This window comes from Phasianus colchicus, chromosome 9, assembly GCF_987193195.1.
Source record: "Phasianus colchicus chromosome 9, bPhaCol1.hap1.1, whole genome shotgun sequence".
Taxonomy (NCBI): Eukaryota; Metazoa; Chordata; class Aves; order Galliformes; family Phasianidae; genus Phasianus; species Phasianus colchicus.
This window is the reverse complement of record NC_143444.1, coordinates 15,081,424-15,103,095: the sequence shown is the minus strand read 5'-3', so window position 1 is coordinate 15,103,095 and position 21,672 is coordinate 15,081,424. Positions and strand designations below refer to the sequence as shown.

At 40.2% G+C, this 21,672-nt stretch overlaps 1 long non-coding RNA gene across 8 annotated transcripts in view; it reads right to left on the bottom strand.

The window, feature by feature from the left end:
* Window positions 1-6,053: 6,053 nt before the first annotated feature.
* The window catches only part of LOC149916836 (uncharacterized), a 39,059-nt gene continuing 23,440 nt past the window's right edge, over window positions 6,054-21,672 (bottom strand). For 3 of the 8 annotated variants that reach the window (XR_016469207.1, XR_016469211.1, XR_016469213.1), the window contains exons 2-6: window positions 15,746-15,808; window positions 13,316-13,515; window positions 12,772-12,937; window positions 11,773-12,175; window positions 6,054-10,567 (exon numbers count right to left, since the gene is read on the bottom strand). This is a non-coding gene — a long non-coding RNA (uncharacterized LOC149916836). The remainder of the gene's footprint in view (window positions 10,568-11,772; window positions 12,176-12,771; window positions 12,938-13,315; window positions 13,516-15,745; window positions 15,809-21,672) is intronic. The other 5 variants (XR_016469210.1, XR_016469209.1, XR_016469208.1 and 2 more) reach the window with 5 other exon arrangements.

The window sequence follows — 21,672 nt, the reverse complement described above, 5'->3', positions numbered from 1 at the left end:
GAACCCACGCTCCTACAACATTATGAAAGAGAACAGGTGTGCCTGGGCTGAGATTAAATAGAGCTCCTGGGCCCATCGTTAGGGAGTGGGAGGCTCCAGGTGAGGCAGGTCAGGGTCATTGAAGGCAATCAGTGCCTATGGGCACCTGACAGCTCATGAAATAATAAACATCTGTGCATATTTACAGCAAAGCAGTTGTTTAGACTGTATTATGCTGTGGGCTAAAATAATAATAATAAGTCAGCAACAAGAAAGATCCCAGGTACCCTGTGAAAGTGTTGAAGGAGGTGTCTTAAAAACACCAATAATGACATGGGGCCTCAGTCAGAGTTGTTAGTTTTATTCAATATTTCTCAGTAGAATTCAGAACTGCTTCGGGAGATGCAGCACTGCACGATAAAAACGTCTTCTTACTTACCACAACAGACTATTGTACTGCATCAAAATGCTGCTGGTACCAAAAATATTTAACATCAATTTTGCAATTGAAAATCACAGCTCCAAATTTTTGCATGTGTTTTATCAACACGTATTATTATTATTCAATACACACTGAACCATTATGTTCCTTGTTCCAAACTGGGCAAAATTTGCCATAAAAGGTCTGATCAAAATCCCATGAACTCAAGATTGCCCTTTTCTTTGGAGTGAGCAGAATAGGACTACCTGGGGAAATTTCTTTCTATTGCCAAAAGAGAGAGTCAGACTGATGATGGTTTGGGTAATCAGGAAGATGTATAATGTATTTCATCTTCAGTTTTTGAGAAAACCCTGTGTCAGAAACGTGTGCTGTAGGTGGAATAAATTCACCACTGTATAAAATTAGAAAGCATTCTGAGATCACATGTAAAACAAACATGGTCAACAATAAGGTTGTTTTAAAAGCTATTGAATTTGCGGTAATATTCCTCTTTTGAATACGCTGCCATTAGTATTTTATTGATCCAAAAGTTCTTGGTATTTCAAAGGCTCTGATTACAATTTTCTCAAAATATGAGAAAAGATATATTGTGCCAATTATGTGAGCAATCTGAAGTCTATAGTGTGCACCTCCTTTACAGGACAAAACAGCAGCAAAAGGAAATAAAGGCAGTGTCAATCTTTGATGAAATTAACACAATTTAAAGCTGCTCCAGGCAAAACAATGAAATCTGTAATTTATCAGCACTGGATAACATCACCAGGGGAATTATTTAATGATTAACTACAGTGGGCTGGAGCCTGGGGTGAGGCGTGGTGGCTTATGGCTGCACTCAAGTGTGCTGTGCCTCCAGAGCCGACACGGCTATCCATTTCCACAGGAAAACAGCCCTAGCATGTGCTAAACCTTGTACATCCATCCAATGGGCCGGGTGCGGGCTGAGGGCAGCAGGGAGGTGAGCTCTTGGCTTTGCAAGTGTGTGAGGATGCTGGGCTTACGCTGAAAGCACGGATGTATTACGACAGCTTTAAATGCAAAACCAATAAAACCACTCACCGTGCTGAGGGTAAAAGCTGCTCTGCCGTTGATGCAGATTTTATCATCGACTCTTGTAGAGTCGAGATTTTCACACCCAGTATTTTTTGCTATAAAGAATTGAAAAGGTGAAAGATCTACTTGCTACTATTTAATATTGTAGTGTAAGTACTGGCAAATTACATTTCTGCGCTTCATGGAAGCAATCTGCTTCTGTGACTAAACAGATTTCTGTGGTGGAGCTTAATGACAGGGCTCAGGATGACCGAAAGGAAATGTGGGGAGATGTGCTGTGTGTTCCACCCTCCCACGGGGTGCAGAGACACAGGCAGGGTTCAAAACTGGAGGCCAAAAACCTTTCTGCAGCCTCCGACATAAGGAAAGTTGGACTGATTATTAATCTACTGGAATTAAAGGTAGACAAAACTTAATTAACCAAGGAGGGGTAGTGGCTCGTGAACAGTCTAACATCTTCTCCCAGCCGCAGTTGAGCTCCAAGACATGGCCCTGGTACCATCACCAGGGTTTGTCCACAGGGCCACCTGTGCTTGCCCAACAGCATGAGTGCCCCTCAGCTGCTGGCTTGATCTTGGCATCTCCCCACCACAGAGCTTTAGGGCCTGGATTCTGCCTGCGGGCATGTCGGAGCCCCTACCAGGATGGAGCCACAAATCTTTGGAGCAAGTGCGCCTCTTCTCCCAGGAGCAGTTCTTCATGAAGCTGCACGACTTTCTACAGCAGATGAGCAAAGGAAACGCTTAATTCCCTTCATTATGTTTCTCAGCCTGAAAACAGTGGAAATGATGAGCCAGAAATATCCTAGATCAATTTATGCATCATGGTAATCAAATAGCACATGGGTTGTTGATTTAATAATACATCTTTGCTATAAAGATATTGCAAGTGTGGGAAATATATCAGTTTTTTAAGTATTATAGTCATTATGATCCATTGGGATGTTAGCTGCATTGCCTTGGCCATTTTGTGTCTGGGTTCTCTTGAAATTTGTCATTTTTATGCACCTCAGAAATGTCTTCAAATTGGCAGATGCTATTGTGATGAACACCGAAAAAGTTCTTGTTGCTGCAATTAACAAAGTAAGGCTGTGTCCCCAAAGTCTGTCTGCAATATTCTTTACAACACAGATTGTACTATTCCCCCTCTAAATCTTGCTGCTGATTAACAGGTTTGTTGGTTTGTTCTGTTGTTTTTTGTTATTTTTCCTGAAGAATATGTTGTTTTCTAGTTTGCTACTAGCCTCCACAAGTAACACTGTGGTTTAGCTTTGTGTCTCCAAGCCTATAGTAAATGAGAAACATTTTGTCGAATTTTCTTTTGCTCTTGAATTTTTCAACATGCACATGGGATAAGAATGTAACAAGACTCCAATAGAATTGTATAATTGGATCAAAACACACTTCACCCACATATGAGCTGGATCGGTTGTGATAGATGTCAGGAGAAACTCTAAGGCAACACTAAAATTCTTTTATTCCATAACTGCCAAATAAAATAGTACTAGAAGCCTGTGAGCAAAAGCCTCCTGGTTTGTTTGGTGTAAGTAGGAAAAGAGCAATCAGATAGCTGATGGGGCATCAGTGAAATCGCATTACGGGAAGCCAACTGACAGGACTGCCCCACCATCCTCCCTCCTTCATGTCTATTTCAATTCTGAACACACTAATCATGGTTAGGTCATTTGCACCCCCAATGCAAACCAGGTATGTAGCAAAACCCCAACAAGGTGTGCATCAAGGGAAAGCTGAGACCTCTGCACCACGCTGCAGGGCGGCAGTTTGCAGAGTCCCCCAGGTTGCAGGTGCCTCAAGCTGGAACCTACAGGTAATGCCTGTTCCTACACGGCCCCTCCAAGCAGTGCCCTCAGTGTGGCAGAGAGGGGAGTGTGGCAGTGAGGGGAGAGGTGAGCGGCCACTATCTGCCTACAGTGCGCAGCCAAGGCCCTGCATCAGCCTTCCTCTGTGAGATGTCATCCAAGAGAACAAACAAAATGGGGAGGGCAGAGTACTTGCCAGGTCCTACCAGCACCCCGATGAAGCTTACAATTATTGCATGTGGTGCCTAGATTTTATGTCAGCGATGCCATATAATTAATTAGATTTAGGCTAGATGAGAATACATTAGACACAGTGAGACGCTACCTTCCTGCCTGTCCATCCTTGGAGGAGAGGGGCACTGTTTCTTTCCTTATGCATATTCCCTTAATAATATATTTGTCACAAAGATTCTTCCTACACCCATCTGGCATATAGATATTTTCCCAGATTTGTCATTTTTTATGTTCCAAAACCTATTTTACTTCACATGCTTTCATAATGAAGCAGCAAAAGCCTGCCATAACTTGATATATGGAGCAGAAATCACATCTGTGCCAGGCTTTTCTAATCAGATAAAGCACTGAATACCCGCAGTGCTTATTCTTCTGGCCTTTGACTAGATGTACCTGAGTGACTTCCAGTGCCAGTCTAGCCTTGCATTCACAATTAAACTACAAAATACCATTATTTGCTTTAGCTTTGGGGTAATTTCAGTGCTTTTAAAGCAAAAGAAAAAAAAGGAACCATCAGAAGCGCCTACCAGCAGCCCCCTGCATGACACACACCATGGAAATCCATTCTGCAGCTCAGGCACCAACCCAGCTAGCAATTCTTGAACTAGAGCATACCTTTCAGAGCGCATCTGCCCTCACTCTTCCTTGCACAGCTGGCATGCACAGCACATCGTGCAGCACTCTGTAAGTCAGAACCTGCAGCAAGAGAGCACTGCAAGTGGGCAGCAGGGCTGGGGGCTTCAATGAGATTGAGCTTACCAAATATGGGCCCTGAATAGAAGGACAACCAGTGTGGCAAGGAACTTTGTTTAACCCAGACAGTCACAGGGAGGTGCTGCCTTCCACCAAGCCTTCACCTGCCCTGCTGTGACCTGGCTCCCCGCCACTGCCTGGCTCCTTTGCATGCACGTTGCTGTCAGCCAAGATGGATTCTGCAGGAGATAATTTCATCTGAAGCCACATTAGCTCCCCAGATGTGCTGTCTGCTCCTCATGGCACATCCCAGGAGAGGCCACTCTGGCATGGCAGAGACAGGAAGGCTGATGGTTTGTGGCACTCCCCTACACCAAATCCCCAGAGAGAGTTCCTCCTACTTTGAATTTCCTCTGTTCATATAAAGCAAAAGGACAATCTGAGACATTGCTCTCAGTATAGTTCAAAACACAGTTTGAAGTGTGAATTTTTCAATATTTGAAGCATTGGCTTTTATGATTTATTTATTGATATTCCAGGACAAGCATTGCAGAGTGTAGCTGGTGCCTACTCCAGTTCCGACATCGACTGAATGAATAGCAATATTTTCACAGGCATTTTGTCCATTGCTATGCAGATAGACTGTGCCTCTGAATAATAACACGGGGATATCAGCAGGTAAGATCAAGCATTCTGGAGAATCAATTAAAAAAGGCTCTGAAACACAACGGCTCGTACGGTTTCATTTCTGCCGACAGCAGGTATGAGCAGGACCTGGCGTTACCCCGGGTATGACTCAGGCGTGGGAGGTGTGCGGGGTTGGCTGTCTCTTATCCCTGGAGTCCACCTTGTAATATTGCCGGTATCCGTGTGTAACAGATAGTGTTGTGCACTGGGCTGGAAGATAATAAATAGATGTGAGCCGATGATTTACAAGAGGGTGCTTGGAACTCCTTGAACCACTGGGAAAGGCAAACTGCGCTGCTACAAGGTTGTGCTGTCAACCTCGCAATAGTTTTTCCTCTCTCCTGAGGGCAATTTCTCCAAGATGTAACTTGCTTCCTGCCTCATCATCTGGAAATTCACAAATCAGAGGAATTGTGGTTAATTACTAAAATGGCTGATCCATAGATCCTTAGCTGTCAGAGCCTGTCGGGGGGGAGGGGTTTAATTGTTGTTTTTCTCTGAAAGGATTTCTCCTAAAGTGATGAAATAACTCACATTAATGAAGATTGCAAATAGAAGACATTTGTGATTATTTCTAGTTGTTGAAAGAATTGCTTATTTAAAATGCATTGCTTTCTTCCATGAAGAAACTTATATTTCTCCAAACTGCCAGAATAAATTTAGCCCAAAAACATTCATAACGAAGGATGAATGTGTATTCAGGCTAACACTGTATGTGATCTCTGATCATACAGTAGTTAAGTTATACAATCACAGTGATTTATGGTACTAAACTGTGGAGCCTCATATCTGCAGGGGTGTGGGTAAAGGGGTGGAACTCTCATCAATCAAAAGACTACACTTGTTCGGCACTGGGATAATTAAAGCAGACAGTAAAAACGCAGGAAATAATATTTAAAAAATGAAATCTGAATTTCTATCTGCATAGTGTTATTAAGCAATACAGTACTGAGCCACCTCTTTAAACAGCTTGCCTAGAAATCCTCTTATTACCTTGTAGCACTTGATATATGTGTTCTTCATATTCATGCTGAGGGTATGTGTAGAGCAGTTATATAATGCGCACACTGTCCTGGGCTTAAAAACCTGTGATTACAAATAATGGCCATCTTTCCAGTTTATGCCTAGACAGCTTCAAAATGAGAAAGAAAAGAAAATAGATACAACCAATATTGAAGTGCAAATTTCCGAACTGTCCCTCATCTCACTGCTAGTGCTTTTCTTCTGGTTCACCAGTATCAGGTAGAATCTGCTGGGCACAGCAAGGGGATAGCACAGAGGAACTGTATTAATCAACCAATGTTTTAAAAAAGTTTAATTAACTGCATATTTTGTAAAAGCCACATTTCATTACTGTTTGTTAGGAAGATGGGAGCATGCACTGGAAAACACTAATTCTAATTATTACTTCAAGTGGGAGTTTTTGGCACAAGGTCAAGGAATAATAGAAGAATGTGTGAATCTGTGCTACAGCGTAGCAGCAAGACTAATCATTTGAATAAAGCCAGTTGCTTTTTCTTGGACTGTCTGTGTGCTGTTCAATGTTCTGGATGAATCTAACACAATCAGCCTGTTCTCTGGTGTATATCCACTTCCTGCTGACTCAGGGCAGCTTGCCTCTTCTGCCATTTATTAAAATGAAACATTCCCATTAAAACACCATTTTTCAGAGAGATGACCAAACAGATATTAGTAATGACATTATTAAAACTATTTTGTTTAAAATGAACTGTCACACTTGTGTGTTGCAAAGCAACACAAACAAATCTATTAAATTTAGTGAGAGATTGCTTTGAAGAGCTGGCTTGCTTGCTTTCTATTAGAAGGTATTGCAGAAGGGATGTGATGTGTGCTCCAGGAAACCGCCAGATTTTATAGCCATTAAAAAAGAAGGATACTGTTCCTAGTACTCTCTATAGCAAATAATGTATTATTCATGGATTTCATTAATATGCAAATATGATCCATGGTCTCCTATGTTTATATCTCCTAATAATCTATTAATGGTTTTAAAAGTAAAGGGTAATAGAAACATTTTGTATGAGCAACATTTACTCAGGCTCTCTGCGCTTTTCTCTAGTTGTATCTTACAATCTCGTATAGAATTAGAACAGAAACAATGGAAATTAATTTACCTCTGATTATCAAATAAATATTAATTGAACATAAGGCCACAGGCCGAGTATTTTGTGATTCTGCAATGAAAGACCTTATTATCATTAGATGCCAACGAGCCTTAGAAAAACCTGTGCTAGGGAGATGGAAAGGTACTTGAAATGACCCCTAGATCTGGAAATACAATTTGGATTTTGATTTCAACTCCCGCATCAAACACGGGCAGAACATGAAAACAAAAATCCGATTTGTTCTGAAGACTTGGAGTTTTCCATTTTTTTTCTGTAGTAGGAGTGAGTTTCCAACCTCGTGCAATCTTGTCCAGAATTTTAGGATCAGCTACTCCTCACTTCCATACTCCAGTCAAAATGTTAGGGGTGTCAATCTGAAAAAACACCAATCCCCACTTTGTTATCATCAGAGTGTTGTTTCTAAAGCATGGGCTGGCAGACAGTTCCAGATGATGTCTGTTTCTGCCCTGGGCTCCTGATGCTCCTGCGGGTTCACTCACTCTTCCTTCCTCCTTGCAGTGCCATCTCCGTGCCATCACACAGCCCCAGCACTTCTCCCTGTGCTGCCACTGCACAGCCCATCAGCAGCTCTCCTTTCCTTCTGAGACATCACTGAGAGATCTGCCAGGCAGTGACTTCACTCCTGCACTTATCAAAACAAAGAGAAACAGTGCAGGACATGGGCACATCTGCTCTTTGTAAAAAAAAAAAAAAGAACACATATAAAGCAATCATGCTGTAGGCAATAATAAACCACTTTAATTAACTAATGGAAAGAAACATCCTGCCAAGGACAGTTTTGATGATTTTCATATTACATCCCATAAGCACCGGGCAATATTTTAGACCAGGGTCAAAGACCTTTTGTCCGTTTGTCCGAGCATAAGGAGAAAAGGCAGCTCAGAAAACATCTATGTGCTATGCATATTGACCTATATGTATCCATAAAAACCTGATATGTTTAGTAGTGGCTACCTGTCAGTACAAACAAACACAATCGCATTCACAGGGAAAATACACCCATTTTACACAACAAGAAAGCCTGTTGGTACATACACTTCACAGTTCGTTACAGACTTTCCTAATTAAATGAATATAACAAGTTGATTAGACTTTAGAAGCTCCGAGAAAAGTCAGATCCACTTATACTGAAAAGTAGGACTCAGAAATAAATTATTCACAGTTGATTAGACTAAGACAAGCATTTCTCAAACATTTCTCAATACTTCAGAAAAAGCGACATATTGAACTCTATTTTACTGTGAGGCTCAAAATGGCAATTAACAGTCCTAAGCTGCATATAAAACCCACTATGAACCACATTTACAAGAACATTGTGTGTGAATCAAATTACGTTATCTTTGGTTTGAAGAACTTAGAAATAATTGCCAATAAGTATTCATGTATAGGACCAATTTTTTGAAACAAGTTATTTTAATTACTACTAGTGTCAGGAGTACATGTAGGCGATTTTATTAGATTTAATGTGTTTAGTGAAGCTCCCTGAACTGTAGCTGGTTTATTTCTCTAGAAGATGAAATATTTAATATATCTTTATTATTCTTACTTTTCTAATATTGTATTTATTTGTAAATGAATTCTCAATATCTTATGCTTACAACAATTTCATAGAAAATACCAGTGTGAAGCACAGTAATACATCATCACCAAAGAAATCAGAACACCATGTAGATTTGGGTTTCTATACACCACACTGATAATATAAATATCTTTCAAACTGCATGTCTTTACAGCCATCTGCAATTGTGCCCACACTTGGATTCAGTGATGTACAGGAGCCTTTCCATGAAAGATATAACTGGAAAAAAGGGAGAAAAGAAGGAGAAGGTCCGTAAGAGGGGAGTGCCTTGGTATTGAAAAGCAACAGAAATCATTGCTGATTTTAGACCATCCAGGTAGCAGCTTTATCACTTCCATTGCCCTTGCTCTCAAATATGGAATTCCTTGAACCTACCACTTTCATTTTATTTAAAAAATATCAAATGATATCGGTGGCATTGTCAATAAATGATCCGAAAAGGAATGCCATTTCCAGATATTCATGCACACAAAAAGATCAAATCTTAACAAATACCACACGACCCTTCAAGTCATACTACTCATGGATATGATTTCCTTTTCTTGTCTTTCCTAATTGCTGAGACCATACATTCAAACACTTTCAAACACTGCAGTGACAGTCAAAAGGCATAGAGCAAACTGCACAGACCAATCCATGCAAAAATGTTGTGCTGTGCACCCGGAAGCTGGGCTAGGACACATCCTGCCTGGCATGCCAATATGCAGCACATGACCCCAGGCACAGTACCGCTGCCTCCTTCCCCGGCAGGAGCGGACCCTGCTGGCCCTACAACAGAACAGCTCTAGGAACAAGGCAATAAAGATAAAGCAATGCAGCTCTTTGTGGTAATCAATATTTTACATTCATCCAATTTCAAAGGTACACCTATTTCTTAATATGCGATATCTTGAACACGTCAATCCCATGCGAAGGTTTTACAGACATCTGCACATATTCATACTTCAAGGACACAATACTTAAGCACTTTCCTGAAGTGGTATAAATAAATAGTTTCCCGCTTTTCATTGCCGTAATAAATACACACAGAAAGAATTGCTGGTATATACAACAACATCAAAGAGCCCGAAATAGACGTAGTGAACTGTGGTTATAAAAATAAATTTCTAAAAAGAAGAGAGAAGAGAAAAGGAGACGAATGTTCTAATCTTACCTTCATCATAATCTTATTAGCATTTCTCAGTGAGTAGTTCAAGTATCAGTCTATACTCTTATGAATCTGTCTCATAAATATGTCAAGTGCAAAGTATAGTTATTTTAATAGTCTGTGTTGGTGGGCCATCATGGATTTAATTAAGAGACAACTAGTGTATGAAATATGACACAAAAGCACCAGACTAAATGGAGAAATGTTTTACTGCAGACTTAAATCAGGTCCACACAAGTAATGATGATCTGGCCTTAGAAATCCTACTTAAATTTAATTAATGCGGACCAGCACAGACCTGTTCATATAGGAACAAAAAATAGCAGCATTAAAAATAATGATTTAAGCTATACTGTGTTATTTATAAAGACATTTGCATTATCCCCAACTGCATTATGTTATTTATAAATGTGTGTTGGTCTGTGGCTCTTCAATTAATTTTAAGAGGCTGAAAAGGCAAGTCCAGTAAAAACTGTTAAAATACTGTCAGCTGCTTTTTGTATTCTCTCCAAAATAAAACCTTCATTAAGCCTCACGTCTTATTTTGGAGGTTCTCTGAACACTCAAATCATGATGCTACAAGATTGCAGATACCCTTCTAAGTCTGCAATGAAAACTGTATTATTTTCCATCCAACTCTTCTCATCTCCTCTTTCTCCATCTTTCTTTCCCTTTCTTCTCAAAAAGCAGAAGCACAGTCAGCACTGTGAGCAGGCAGGATGAGATCTTCCAGCACTGCACAGTCCTTCTTGCTACCATTTTGGTGCAGTGTCTTGACTTCCTAGGAAATCTGGCAAGATACAATGGTTTTCAGAAGTAATTGCAATTTGCAAATGCAAATTCCTTACTACTTCTTTGAGTTTAACATGATTTTAGAAAGAATCCCCTAATTTCATTAAACTATTCCTGTAGCTCAATCCTAGCTTGCAAAACCATTGAGAGACAACAACTTCAGGTAACACTTAAGTTGAAAGCAAGGCTTATTATCGATTTACAAAGGCACAGAAGTAGATTCTAAATAGATGCAGTTAAGCATATGCCTGTCTGGCAGTAAGAATTGATACCTTGGTCAACTATCAGGACTATGTTATGTACAGTTTCATGTCTAAGAATTCTCATTTTCTTAATCTGATCCAGAAGGTACCAGTCATTGCATGTTAACTTTTTTGACTGCCTACCAGTCATTTAGATCTGAATAACCTTTAATTGGTTGGTTGCTTGAGCAGGACATTAAAGTATTCATAGATTTTATTAACCTTTTATTACTGTAGGAGGAGAAAAAAGGCAGTGGCCAGAAAGCATCATTAAGTGAACCTCATCCCTATTTTCAGAAAACTCTGAGCTGGGGACTCTAGCTGCTCTCCAAACACCATAATTTGGACTGCCAGGAATGTAATAAAAACTGTAAATTGACACAAAAATGAAAGTGCTTGGGAGAAATAAATTCATAACTACTTTTATTTTTTGGTGAAGAAAACATCAAAGGTTTGCAACTCAGCCTGGAAGGCAAAAATGGATAAAAGGAGAGTGCCTATAGTTTCAAAATATTTTTCTCTTTAATGAACAGTTGAAAATATCCATAAATCTCTTCCAGTATCACTGTATTTAAAAAGCAGTCAAGTCTTTTGTGCCTGACATGTTTATAGTAAATCTATTCTCATCTGTCGTGTTTGCATAAATTGTCCAAAAGTTCATCCTGTCTTGGCTGTCTTTCTGTATTCATTAGTCATTTTTTGAGTAAACGAAGGGAAAAAATGCCCAGAAACTCAGGTAATGCATAGAAAGAACCAGACTTCTGATGACTAACAAGGCAAATACAACTTTATTTGGCTAAATTTACAGAATTTTGTTTCTTATTGCCAGGGATGAACTAAACAGTGTGAATTATGTGTACAAGAGTGTAGTAAATAAATATAGGCAATCAGAAAGAAATTCTGAATAATATATGATAAGGTAAGAATGTAGTCCCAAACAAGCACTTATGTGAACACCTACCTAATCAAAGAGCTCCTGACAGAGGTCTGGTGTGAGCCATCACATGGATTTAGGGTACCTTTGCACTTTACTCTAATAGTAAAATTTACAGTGCAGCAACACGATGTCAAAGCCAATCTTCCATCTTCTTTCTCAGTAAAGGAGACATACATTACAAAAACAAAGAAGTACTGCCATCCGGTACAGCCTGAAACACAGGGCTGGCTGATGCCCCTGGGGAAAGATGAAGGAAGAGAGACTTGTTTTTTCCACGGGATGAAAGACTGGGGTGCCAGGGTTGTAAGGGCCTGCCCCCCACCTCCTGCGCCCTCTCTGCCAGCCATCCTCCCGTCTGGCAGTTTGCCCAGCTCCCATGGCCTGGCTCTTGCTCCCCAGCAGCAGTGGCTGAGAGTGTCCCCATGGCCTAGAAGCAGCACAAAATATTCACTTGATGAGAAGGGATGAAGATCGAGGACATGATGTGGTCAGTGACTTAAGTAATCAGGTGAATAGATAAGAAACAACCACACAACTGCACCACAGCCAAAGAAACAAGGCAGAAGAAACTTTCCAGTCTAGACTACCATGGAATCAAACCTGAAGATGTGCAGACAGAAATTTACTGTGGCCTACTCAGCACACAACACGTTCATTAGATTTACGAGTAGCAGGGCACTATATCTCTTAGCCCCAGGGCACGTTTTCTGTGATTGCCATTAAAAGTCTTGTTGACAGTGGATTTTTCTGCTGAAGTGCAAATATACAATGGTTTTGTAAGGAGTTTTATATAGAAGGTTATATTCACAGAAAGCTACCCACACCTCTGTATCAGAAACAATTTGCAGAATTAAATATTTAACAAATAAGTTTGAGATCTGCAGTGATTTAAATTATTGAGGTAATTAGCACAATATTTAAGGGTAATGTTCACAGGTAGGTTAATTATATCCTTTCCCAAATTTCTGTTTTCATTTCACTTGACACATGTTGCAATAACAGTGAAAGTGAGACCACACTTACAGAGAGATGGTAGGTGAAGCAGCACGTATCACCAAAGGTATCAAACAATAAATGCACACTTCTGAGAGAAGTATCTTTCAGCACCAAGTCTTAGAGCTTTATATTCATCATGTACCAACAGTTCTCTTGTCTTCTGGAATGAACTCCCTTGAATAATACTTCGGATCTGCATTAAAAAAAACAACAAACATTTTCTACAGGACTTGTGGGATTTCTTAGCTTCCAGACTTCATACAGCTCTTACGTTAATTACAAAAGAGATAGTGTTTAATGCTTTATATTGAATTCAGTCCACATGCACAACTCCTATTTGCAATATTGCAGACCATAAACAACGTACAGCGCTGAAATTCTCTCTGATTGGACTTCAGTGAGGTTACACCACATCTACTGTAATCAAATTACAGTAAAAATCTGCTTCGATTATCAGCAGAATGCCTGTAAAGAATAAAGAAGGGATTCAAGTACTACAATGAAGTTTTAGAAAACTGCTCAATGCTTACTCATGCTGAGACAATAGGACTCTGCACCCGCATTTACTTACATAAAGCAAATATCTTCTGCTTTTCCTCAGATTGACTCCCAGACCAGCATCTCCTCACACAGGCTTCTCAGAAGAATGATCGCTGCACAGCCAGGCCTGGTCTGTTCATCTTCTTGTTTCCCTTTAACATGCTGTAATAAAGCTGTTATTGAAAAAGGGAAACAGACTCATTGCTCTCCGGGGGAAGAAGGAAGCCATGACTGTAAGAGACAGAAGAATAAAATGTTTTGTGTCGAATTTACCATTTTGCTGAGCAGGATGAATCCGGAAGTCTACAAAGGATGTGCTTTTTTCCACTGTTACGACTATAAAAATCAATCTTCTGTATAGAGGAGTGAATCTTTTAACGGTAGCTAGTCAGAACATCTCATTTTCACATTTCATGATGTAAGAAATTCATAGCAGACTAAATTGCAAGTTTGATTTTTTTTTAATGCAAAATTTTATTCATCATTATTTTTTTATTATTTAATTCAGATCTTATTTTTTATTTTATTTCAGTATGGTGCTGTTATTTTCTAAATAATTTGATTATTTTGCCACAGCATTGCAAAATGTGAACATGCTGATGCCTGCTGGACCCTGCTGATAAGCAGGCTTGCAAGAAAGGAGCCGGTGAAAATCAGTCTCTGTCCTTTTGAAAAATTAGTTGTAGTAGTTTCACACTTTTACTTTCCCAAATAGACACTGCAACAATTTTTCTTCCTTTCTTATTTATTGTTCACACCACTGCAACAAAAACGTATGCTTCTCTATCCCACATACACAGTGCTACAGATAGAGCCCTCTTCTGTATCACGTCAGCGGTGAGCACAGAGGTAGGGATGCTCTGGGCTGCACTGTATTTGCACAAGTGGCTGCTGTGAGTATACATGCAAGCAGAGAAACTGATTTGTGAAAAGCAGTTAGATACCCAACCAGTAATTGTGTGCACAATTACTGTGATTACACATGTAATCATGGTCACTGTGCTTCCAAATGATGCGTGTGTTATTCTAAACATTCGCTCCCGTGTTACTAAAATTAATGGGAGCTTTTCTGTCAATTTGTATTGATGTAGAATCGAGCACTGCATATTGTTAACAGTAGTCTTGATACATCCAAAACCATTTGCAATTTTTGCATCCAAAACGCTCACTTTTCATTGCTCTTCCAATTAATAAAAGAGAGAAGGACAAAGTTTTTTAGAACGTGTAGGTATAAATTTATTATGTATTCACAAACAAATTATCATTTTTGAATAGGGTTCTGGGTTTGACTCAAACTCCACTGATATTAAAAGAAAAAGGAGTCTGTATCAAGTTCCTCCTTTAATGTTTCTGCTTAGTTTAGGTTACAGAGCTGTGTGTGCATTTGTTGATGGCAAAATCTTTCACTTTTGACTGTCTTGGCTTTCAAGAGTTAACTGGGATTTTGTAGAGAAGATGCTGCGAGATACAGTAGGCATGGTGATAGGTACTATTTCACATCTAGTCTTTGTCCATGTTCTAACAATGTGCATCAAATGTCTTACTATTGTCTCTTTTTCAGATTAGTTTACAGCCCTGTAGTTCCAGCTGTTTTATTCTGAAACTCTAAAACCCTATCACTAGGGAGTTCTGTGTAATTGACCATAATATGCACCACATTATCCATTTCAGGAACTGTGCTGAAAGACAGCAGCAATAAGGGGTTTTCTAAAGGCAGTCTGGTTTACACTAATGGATCTAACAGGAAGGAAATGCAATTTGAAAGAAGCTGATGCATATGTTCTATTGTTGAATATAATGTTTGATTTAATTATTAACTGTCTGTGATGGAAAGTCAGATCCTGCTCAGTTCTGCTTACAGTTTGGTACTCTGCTACCGGTAAAAACAGACAAGATTCAGTCTGAGGATTTAAGAGTCTTTTGTAAAATGTTGACGTTTAATTGTGCTTTTCTAAAATATCAGCTGAGGAACCTCATTCACATGCTTCTTCCATAAAGGCTCGCTTACTTTTATCAATCCAAAAATACAATATGGAACCTGACTCTTCCTTTTTTCACTTGTGTAAATCAGGAGATTATCCAAGTTAATGAACTGCTGTAATTATTTAAATAAATACCATCTGAATTGAGTTTATATTCACTGCGTTTCCTGATTTTTTTTTTTTTTTTTATGCATTTCATGTCGCATACGTAGCACTGCAGTCAATCTCCTCCTTTCTCATTTAGAGAGTGCATGATGGACCCATGGGAAGTTTTAGGAAGGAGTTAAAAAGTGCTGGCATGACTTTACCTACCCTTCTTTTATCAGGGACAGAGGATTTGGCAGCCAATTTCAATCCAATTCTATAATTGGTGTTTTGTGATTTCTAGTAAATTGTTGCACTGTGTTACAGAGGTCCTTAATTCCATGTGTGGGCGTTAACATGGTGTAAGGAGTGAATTCATTATGAAGATGTCTTACCTGAATATCCATTATTTCTTTCCTCACCATGGTGACTCCTATCAAACTCACTCATAACGTAGTCTGCAAAGAAATAGGCATTCATGCTAAACTGCTGCATTTTCAGAGGAGTTTAAAGGTAAAAATCACAGCTCTCTTGCATGATTCAGACAAAAACAGTAGTTTAACACCACCAGTAAACAAAGTAATTGGGCAAGGTAATTTCAGTTTTGCAGTTTGTATCTGTCTGGTGAGATTATTATCTCTGACACTATCTTATGCAGATGCAGGACTGGAGCTGATATTAAACAATAGTAATGATATTTGGAGTTCATCCAGTATGATCTTCATTGTTTGTGAGAGTGGCTTCCACATAGTTATTTGATCCATAATTTCTCATCTTTCATTAAACATACATTTCTACGTACAGTGCACACAGCATTAGCTCTGTGGGATGCATTTTCCTTTGCAAAGTCAAAAGGGACTGGTTACATTTCTCATCAGGATAGACAGAGAAATGAAGTTCCTAGAAAATACACTACCGCACCTCAAACGCTTAATTGATTTAGACAGATTAAGAGAAAATAGAGACCCCCCTGCACAGTGTATTTCCATTCTTGGTGTCAATCAGCACGCTTCAGTCAAAGAGCTGCCGGTGCAGCAAAATCCATCTCAGATTAATCCGGAGAATTCTGCTTGTAATCTGTTCTCAGCTGTACGGATCTGAGAAGATTTCAGGGCTTTTTAAAAACCTCACATATTTTGAATATTTTGGTTTAAAGAAGTATTTGACATCTGAGATCAAAACACACCCAAGCTGCTTTATTCCCTGACTCTCACCAGAAAGGATTTCTGCTGAGTCTTTCCTGAGTCAAAAACACCACAAAACCAACATTTCTTGCCCTTCTTCAGGACACCTGCTTGCCAGAAACCAACAAATGCCAAGATACGCGATTTCTCTTCAAAAGTGAATCAAGCTCAACACAGGTATGAGCCAAGGTCAGCTCTAGCTTTGGCTAGACTTTCTCTTAGTTTCACCGTTACTCCCATTCCTAATTAAAAGTTTATTGAAGCACTTTGCATACTTTACCGTATTAAAGAAGCAATTATCAGAGTGAAAAGAAAAACTGTCAATTCTGAAAATAGCTTGGACTGTTCATGTGTCATTCTCAGTATATGCTGAAATATCCAGAAAAACGTGGCTCACACTGTGGATTGCACCAGATACCCACACACATACAAGTAACCCTCCCCCGCCTTCTCCACCTGAGGCTCATTTTTTGCAAAACACACACACAGAATTGAGCTGTGCTTTCTGCCGGTGGAGTGAACTACGATGGAGCAGAGCACAAAGGAGTCTATTTTCTCTGTGGCATACATAGGATTTTCCCGCAGAGCACAGTGTGAGAATTAGGATCAGATGCTCCTTGTCACCTGCACATTGCAGGCTCAGGGGGAAGCAGGCTGGTTCTTGTTCATGGATCTCATGACCAGACCTCAGGTAAGGCCCCATATATATTGAACACTGAACCATTTGCAAATCAGGAGCACCAAATTTTTACCCAGCTCCTGCCAGCTCATCCTTCTGTCTGAGCCATGCCAGAACTCGTCCTGCCTGAGCCCCCAGTGCTCCTATGCCATTAGAGTTGGTGCTACCAGTTCACATTCCCTTCTCCTTCTCAACGTGCAGCTCCCCGCACTGTCCGTGCTTTGTCTCCATCTTGAAGTACTACCCTGTACAGCTCACACATATCCAAGAGGGAGACTGAGAAGGATGTTAGTGGCTACACACAAGGGCAATTGAAAAAGCATGCTACGGAAATCATATTCATAGGGAAAAAGAAATGAACTCACACAGGTGTTTCGCTACTTCTGCTGTGACTCCTCTAGGCATCAAAACAGGTGAGTTTGCTGCATGCTAATCAGGAAAAAAAGAACATCTGAAATATGCATCTGCACATGAGCATCTGTGCAGAGTTTCTCCAAAGCAGTTCTCTAGTGCATTTCTTTTCCTATGTGGGCCTCTTTTGTACTTTGTTGTGCCAAGAGGCTTATTTTGTATAGGTGAAGAGACCCCCATCCACCAGCCATCAGGGAGTGCTATTAATATGCAACATCTTGAATGCATGAGCTGAATGACAAGCTGGCAGAGTTTGAGACTGTGTGGTCCAAGTTTATGTCTCTCCCTGAAGAGGTGAAAAGCCCCTTCCCCATATCTCCGCCAAACTGTGCCAGAGCTAAAAGAAAGAATGGGCAACCTATTTTTTTTTAATTTATTTATTGTTTTTCTCTTCCTAATACCTCATCTCTCCTGGCCACAGTCAATGTGAATTGGCCTGTGTCACACAGGTTGCTACTTAAGTTTAATTTCAAAACAGATCACAATAGCACAGCTTGTGGTTTTGCAAATTGTTTGTGGAACAAATCAGAAATATCTGTTAAGACCTTTTATGCATGTGCTGTTTTTTTGATGTGTGAACGCTCTCTATGTTGTGTCCCTAAAATACTGAGTTAAATTATGGTCTTGAATTTTAGGTATGTTTACAGTTTTCTTTTAGTTGCCCAGTATCACAATGCAAGGCTCAACTTGCCTACATTTTCAGCCTATATTACATGCCTGCATAGGTAAAAAGGGCAATCATGGTATTCTGAGTAACTTTGTCCTATCACCAACTGCTCAACTTTGAGGCATTAAGAAAGAATTAGAGAAACAAATAGGCGTAAATTAAAACAATTGCTTCAGAATTCTGTGATAGAAGAGAGAGAACTCACATGGGCTGGCATACGTCCACCCAGCCTAATGGCAACATCTAATATGTGAGTAGGACTGAAACAAGCCCATCCTGGACAGCTTCCCTTGGTGGGGTTATTCCCACTGAGTCCAAGCGGAATGGCTTTCCACCTGTGAATGGCAGAGTGGAAGTAGGCTCCAGCTTTGCTTTGGGATCTCACAAGCCACGAGTTCCAGACCAGCAACCTGTCAGAAACATCCTTCTTGCTGGAACGTGGCCTGATCAGCACAGTCTACCCCAGCCTCCATGCAGAGGTACCAACAGAAACAGCAAACTGGCCTTTTTCAGATACCAGCTGTTAACCTGGCATCCCTGCTTCCCTCTGTGCACGCCTTTGTCATTCACTGAATCTCTGCCTGCTGAACAGCTCTTGGAATGAGTTAAAATGACTTTTGGGATGTTTTCTCTTGCCTTAAAGGACTCATCTGCTTTTTTTTCTTTTTCCCCCAGTCACAGCAGAACATAAAAAATGATCTACCCACAAAATGTGAAAAATGGTTTCTATGTAAATTGAAGGTAATGTCAGCCAAATTAATTTGTTAACTTAATGTCTAAAAATCATTTCATATTCCACACTTACAACTCATACTCGTTCTTATTTTCTACATAGTTGATCCTCTTTTTAACTGCTGCAACCATTTTTCACCATTCCACAAAGCAGGCTCAACTTACAAATGATGCTTATCAATCATAAGGGAAATATCATCCTTTATTTGTTTGTATGAGGTTTAAGTCCTATCCCTTTCCTGAGAAAATTTCCTAGTATCTTACATAAGCAAAATTCCTTTTGATTCAGCAGTGAGGGCTCATTGGGAAGGTCAGTGCTAACAGAGAAACAAAATTACTAGTCAAAGAAACCATTTCGTGGAGCAATGTGAGAAAAACACACACCTAGATTTGAATTTGGTAATGTTAAAACACACTTATAAATACACATTTTTATAATGTTATTGAAAATATGTCTTTTTTCAAAAATCATATAAATGTGTTAAAATTTAAATAAGATCAAGAACCTCACAAAATAGACAATCTATTGATAGGCTTCAGCATGAGCATACAGGAGAGGCCAGCAAAAAACTCTCACTGGTACTTGAAATTTAGGAAATATTGATTTTGAACAGCTTGCCCACACAAACAGTGAAGAGATTTTCCAGCAGAAGAGTCACCAGGGTAATTTAAACTTGGGCTGATACATCTTTGTTGTTGTGTGCATGTAACCTCCGTGAGATCACAGACTGATGCTAGGCGTAGGCCTTCCAAAGAAGCAAAAATCAAAGCTTTGAATCATGCATTCATGGGCTTCTTGCTGAGAGAGAACTGAAATAATTTTAAATAAAATTCCTAGGTATTGAATAAACGCTGTGGCAGTGTGGATAGCAGCAGCAGAAGCTGGCAGTCCCAGGCTGCTGCCCTGGCTCTACCCTGCATCATGTGGGCCCAGGGCAAGCAGCCTCTGCAGCAGCAGCACCCGAAAGGCTTGTGGCTACCAGAGGGGCCTGCTCTGCATGGACCCACATACCCTGCTCAGGCTGTCCTCTCGTGCCATTGCAGCAGGGAACACCTCTCCTCTGCACTTGCTGTTGGCTAGACAGCTGTGCATTTCCTTAAAATAAGAGGCCTGGAAATAGAAGGATATTGATTTAGGTCATCTTGTCAATCACAAGAAAGAACATCCCAGCAGGTATTACTTAAGGAGTGTTTGTAACAGGATGCCTTTGTTTCTAGAGACCAGTGGATATAGCTATTTTTAATGCTGGTCAGATGAACTACGATCTTCCAAAAATTTCATCTGAGACAAAAAATTTTGCAGGATTTAAGCAAGACCAAGCAAAATAAGTTTTTGGCTGGGCCAAAATAAATTGGTTTCACCAACAGCATCACTGGTACCTTCAGTGGCAGCAGCAGCTGGAGGGAATGCTGAGCAAGACGCTGCCCAGCTAGGCTGAGCTCAAAGAGCACCTGGGCTCACAGCCCTCCCAGACTGCTGTTGGCACCTGTACTGCCCAGGTTCCTGAGTAAGATGACGTGGTGAGATAGCTGCTTTTTCTGAAATGCTAGTCAAAGAATCACAGAATCATTAAAATTGGAAAGACACTAAGATCACCTAGTCCAGCCATCAGCTCATCACCACTTTACCACTAACCATGGCTCTCTGTGCCTCATATTCCCTTTGCTTTAAAAACCTCCGGGGAAGGTGATTCTGCCACCTCCCTGGGCAGCCTGTTCCCACAGTCCACCACTCTTTCTGAGAAGAAATTTTTCCTAACATGCAATGTGAACCTCCCTTGGTGCAACTTAAAGCCATAACCTCTTGTTACTGACACAAGTCAGCAGCGTACCACCATTTGGATCATGCTATGCTACTTCCTATGCATAGCAGAAAGGATGCTGCCCACCGAAGACCTACGGCACCACAGCCCCTAACATGTATGGCCAACACTGGCACTTGCTGCCAGCTCCACAGAGGGGGCAGGACAGGACCCACAGCACAGGGCTGCACAGCCAGGCTCACCAGACCCATGGCACAAAGGACTGCCAAGCAGCTATACTGAATATAGCTTCAAAGCAGAAAAACTGCCAAGGACCTCCAAAAAATAGAAACAAAAAGGTCCTTTTAATAGTCCTACACTGCTCTTACCACGAGCTCTAAGTGCTTAGTGAGGAAGTGACCTTTACAAAATTATTGTTTATGATATCTCGGTGTGTGCCAGTGTAGGCACAAAGAGTATTCCAATTTATTTAAAAGGTTACATATCAAAACTGAATATGCAGTACAGCCATGTTATCACATTGTATAGCTTTTACACAGGAAATCCAATCCTTTGCACGCATGCCTTCTAGGCACTTAGGCTAAATTCCTTCAGTATCAAAACTAGAGATGAAGTAAAATGTAACAAAATAATTTATTCATTCTTATTTTCTTGTTTATGAATTGTCTACAAATCTCTTCGAAACCTCCCCAGATAATTCCTGGTTTCAAATTACTCACAAATTTCTTGCAATAAATAATTTTCTAGCTTGCAGACTATTCAAACATGGGATTCAAGGTGCTCAGCACCTTTGCAAGCAAAGCATGCTGAATAATTCAGTTGTCTCAGTTTCAGAAACCTGATCTGATTTCTTTCAAGCTGCATGACCCTCTTAGGGTACCTTATG